The sequence below is a fragment of the Mytilus galloprovincialis genome, chromosome 5 (assembly GCF_965363235.1).
Source record: "Mytilus galloprovincialis chromosome 5, xbMytGall1.hap1.1, whole genome shotgun sequence".
In the NCBI taxonomy this organism is placed as follows: domain Eukaryota; kingdom Metazoa; phylum Mollusca; class Bivalvia; order Mytilida; family Mytilidae; genus Mytilus; species Mytilus galloprovincialis.
In genome coordinates, this window is record NC_134842.1 from 39,725,602 (window position 1) to 39,730,786 (window position 5,185).

A 5,185-nucleotide genomic window follows, 5' to 3' on the forward strand; every position below is an offset into this window, starting at 1 on the left:
AACCTGTTGTTGGGTTGCTGCACCTAAATTGGTAATTTTAAGGAAATTTTGCTGTTTTTGGTTATTATCTTGAATATTATTATAGATAGAGATAACCTGTAAAAAAAGCAATAATGTTCAGCAAAGTAAGATTTACAAATGAGTCAACATGACTGAAATGGTCAATTGACCCCCTAAGGAGTTAATGTCAATTTTTATCAATTTTCATTGGGCCAAGTTCATTATAGATAGAGATAAGTGTAAGCAGCAAGAATTTTCAGTAAAGTAAGATGTACAAACACATCACCATCACCAAAACACAATTTTGTCATGAATCCATCTGTTTCTTTTGTTTAATATTCACATATACCAAGGTGAGCGACACAGGCTCTTTAGAGCCTCTAGTTTTACACGTATCAATATTGTAAATTGAAATTTCCATGATTATATATAAGTATATACCTTTATATGTAGCATCTAAAAACACCACATTTTCTGCTAGTTTCATCATTCTCTTTCTTTGTGCTTCATTCTGGTAAATGATTTCTAATGGCTGTACTCCCCTACAATGTAAATGTTACATATTTAATGTCCAGAAGTATGAGTATGAATTATATATTTTATGTTGAAATCATGTTCATTTAATGGAAGACAAGACGACAAACTAGCTACATTGTACTCGTATTAAATAACCTCAATTAAAACTGAAAAGACAAAAATGTAAAATCTATTGACAAAATATATGACTTGTGAACAACACTAAAAACACTCAAAAGGATAAAAACCAAAAATACAAAGCATCTATTATAAAAAGTCAGATATACGTTCAGTCTACAGAAAACTCATCTGTACAGCTCTCATTGAAACATTTTACGTACAAAATCATATACGAAATTGGACAGACGAGTACTATAAAAAAGATGTCATTTGAACATAAGACAATCCAGTCATGTCTGAAGAACAAAACAGAGTATCAATCAGTAATTTCTGAATTACTCTTTATCAGCATTATGCTTATATCAGTCATTAAAATTTACAAAAGTACATTATTATATAAGAATAATTACTCTTTCAATTCGTGGTAGAAAATTATCTCTTCCTTCAGTATTTGTGTGCATAGCTCGTGTACAGCTACAGCATCATTCTGGTGAATTCTAAAACAAATGAGGAAATATACAATTTAACCAACTTTTGTAGAAATATCATAGATCAATACCAGTACTGACATGTACAGAACCAATGTCAACAGTACATCTGTATAATTTGACCAGAAAACACCAAAGTTCATTTACTGTGTAAAGTGCATAATTACAATCAGATTGGTAAAAAGATTAAATGGTGAATAAAGGTCTGAATATCTATATAAAGTAATGATTTAAACAGACGAACCATTGGGTTTGCATACAGTGCATCAGTTTAAATGACCACAAACCAAAGTCTGTATCTATGAATGTGATAGAGGTAACCAACGTCAATTCCAGTGTAAGGTACTAAATACCAAATGCTCTTTACATTTAACTTTACCAAAGTATGTAGATGTAACAAGACGGAACCAAGGATATACTTTGTGTGAAGCTATCAATATACTTAAATTGTCCAGATGTGACCAAAGTTGCGGTGAACAGTGGTAACCAAAGTCAATATATGTGTACGGTTTCAAAAGGAATATAGATTATATACATATCTAAAATAGACATAGGAAACACAAGTATGTTTAAGGTAGCCCTAGTCAATATCTGTGTATCATTATATATTATATGTTTAAGGTGACCAGAGTTAACAAAATGGTGAAAAGTGATTATCAAATTCTGCAAACATTTAAGGGTACAAGTGGCGACCCAGGTCCATATCTGTGTTAATTAACCAGAGGTTACCAAAAACCTTATATGTTAAGTGTTATCAGAGGTAGCAAAGTCTTTGTCTGTGTACGTTCAATATAAAGATTTGGTTCAAATAATCAGAGGTAACTTAAGTCCGGATAATGGTTATTTTTCGATGACTGGATGCGTAGAGACAAAGCCTGTTTCTTTGGATTTTTGACAAGAACAAAGTAGTAAGTACATATTTTAAGTAAATCTTTTGATTATGTTTTGATACCTTTTATCCATTTTGTAACGTTGACATATATTCTTAATGTCAACTGGTGTCAGATAGTATCTTCTATCGTGCACATCAAAATGCCTTTGATCTCTAGCCCATTTCCATGCTTTGCACAATATTTCCATTGTTTTTTTCCCCTATTGATAAAGAAATAGAAATTAAATTCGTCTCAATTACAATTCATTTCAAATTTAGTAAAAATCTTTTTGAGCTTAAGGATTTTTTCAAATCAGCACAAAATATGTCGTTGTATCAATATATGTCATTGTATCAATATATGTCTTCTGGAATATTTTATCATCAATGCTATTCAGCTTCAAACTTGTTTTTTTTTATTAAAATATTTCATTCAAGCGTTCGATATTTAGGTAGATGCATTAAATGACTCTCTGGCAAGCCAATTTTATCCTAATCATTTTATTCTTGATTTATTTCTAAGCTATTCATTAATTATAATCTTTGCAAATTATGAAAAAATGCGCCGGAAGAAAATAATCTACGATATTTATGCATAGTGTTTTAAGATAAATAATTTCATATCTGTGTATGGTGACCCGAGGTAACCACATTCAAAACGAGCCAATTGCTATATATATACTTGTTGACAATGGCAACATAATTCAATATATGTGTACAGCGACCAGAAGTTACTATATTAATTATAAAAGTAGCGCAAAAAGTGTGAACCGAGATAACCGATGCTAACCAAATTCATTTTTTATGAATTGTAACCATTGGTAACATAAGCCAATTTATTGTAGGTTGACCAGAGGTAACCATTTTCAATATCTGTGTAGGATGACCAGAGGTAACCATAGCCAATATCTGTGTTGGTGACCAGAGGTAACCACATTCAATATCTTTTTAGGTGACCAAAGATAACCATATGCAATATCTTTGTAAGGTGACCAGAGGTAACCTTATTCAATATCTGTGTAGGGTGACCAGAGGTAACCATATTCAAAATTTTGGTTGGGTGACCAGAGGTAACCATATTCAATATCTTTGTAGGGTGACCAGAGGTAACCATATTCAATATCTTTGGAGGGTGACCAGAGGTAACCACGTTCATTATCTTGGTAGTGTGACCAGAGATTACAAAAATAAACATCTAAGTAGGTTTAATAAAGGTACCTACATTCAATATTTATGCATGGTGTCTAAAGATAAATAATTTTATATCTGTGTATGGTGAACCGAGGTAACCACATTCAAAAAAGGCAATTGCTATATATATTTGTTGACAATGGCAACATAATTCAATATATGTGTACAGCGACCAGAAGTTACTATATTGATTATATTATTTATGAATTGTAACCATAGGTAACATAAGCCAATTTATTGTAGGGTGACTAAAGGTGTTTCAATATCTGTGTAGGATGACCAGAAGTAACCATAGCCAATATCTATGTGGGTGACCAGAGGTAACCAAGTTCAAAATCTGTGTAGGGTGACCAGAGGTAACCATAGTCAATATCTGTGTAGGATGACCAGAGGTAAGCATATTCGATATATGTAATGGTTTACCAGAGGTTACCTTTTTCAATATTTGTGTAGGTTGATCAGAGGTTACCACGTTCAATGTATGAGTAGGGTGACCGAAGTTTACAAAATTAAATATTTAAGTAGGCTAAATATAGGTAACCAAATTCAATATTTATGCACGGTGACTAGAGGTAAGGCAGCAACCATTTGATTTTCTGGGGGGGGGGGGGGGGGGGGGGGCTATGGTTTTTTTTGGAAAAAAAAGTTTGTTTCCAGTTTTTGGAGAAAAAAATAATTTGTTTTTGATTGTCGCGAAAAAAAATAGATTGTTTTTCGCCGCAGGCGAAAAAAAAATTTGTCCAGAAAAAAAAAACCATAGCCCCCCCCCAGAAAATCAAATGGTTGCTGCCTAACCAAATTTTATATCTGTGTATGATTAGAGGTAACCACATTCAAAATATGTGAAGGGTGACCAGAGGTAACCCCATTCGGTATTTGTGTAGGGTCACTTGAGGTATTTAAAGTTCATATATGTATAGGGTGACCAGAGGTCACTAAATTCAATATTTTAGTAATACATGTATAATTAATTATATAAAAACTCTTCCGCAGTCATCAGTACACTTTCATTATTACCGGACTTACGAAAGAACTCACACGATGAGAGCGTTCAAAACATCTAACCTCACTCACATGATTAAGAAGATTCCTGTTGTTCCTTACTTTTTTAATGTTGTTGTAAATGTCTTTTGGTATATCTGTTTACTTCTTGGTTTTGATTGTTTTTGTCTTAGTAGGGTGACCAGAGATTACCAACATCAAGACCGATTTAATGTGAAAAGAGGTAGTAAAAGCCAGTATATACGTTTTTTACCGAACGTAACTCAATTAAAAGTATGTGAAAGGTGTCCAGATATAACTGTGATCATTATCTGTGTAGGATGGCAAGTTTATAACTAATTCAAAAATCTGTGTAGGGTGACCAGAGGATTCCATATTCAATATATGTGTAGGGTGACCAGAGGTAACCATATGCAACATCTTTGTAGGATGACTAGAGGTAACCTTATTCAATATCTGTGTAGGGTGACCAGAAGTAACCATATTCAAAATTTTTGTAGGGTGACCAGAGGTCACCACAATTAATTATGTAAAAGGTGACAAGATGTAACGAAATTCAATATCTGTGAAGGCTTGCCAGGGTAACCAGAGGTAACCAAACTCAATATCTTATATATAATTTTTAGGGGAATTCAATACATGTGTTGGGTGACCAGAGGTAACCAAATTCAATATCTTATAATTTTTAGGGGAATTCAATACATGTGTTGGGTGACAACAGGTAACCAATTTGAATATATGTGTAGGTGACCAGAGGTCACCACAGTTAATTATGTAAAACGTGACAGGATGTAACAAAATTCAATATCTGTTTAGGGTGGCAAGGTTGGCCAGAGGTTACCGAATTCAGTGTCTTATAATTTGTAAGTAAATTCAATATATGTAAAGGGTGACCAGAGGTTACCAAATTCAATATATGTGTAGGGTGACCAGAGGTCACAACAATTAATTATAAAAAAGGTGACAAGATATAACGAAATTCAATATCTGTGAAGGG

General features: G+C 33.0%; 1 long non-coding RNA gene across 1 annotated transcript; it reads right to left on the reverse strand.

Moving 5' to 3' along the window:
• Window positions 1-265: 265 nt before the first annotated feature.
• LOC143074496 (uncharacterized) lies at window positions 266-2,215 on the reverse strand. Its single transcript, XR_012977892.1, has 3 exons — window positions 2,077-2,215; window positions 1,047-1,133; window positions 266-542 (listed from the first exon to the last, which is right to left on the reverse strand). It is a non-coding gene; the product is annotated as an uncharacterized LOC143074496 (long non-coding RNA).
• Window positions 2,216-5,185: the final 2,970 nt, after the last annotated feature.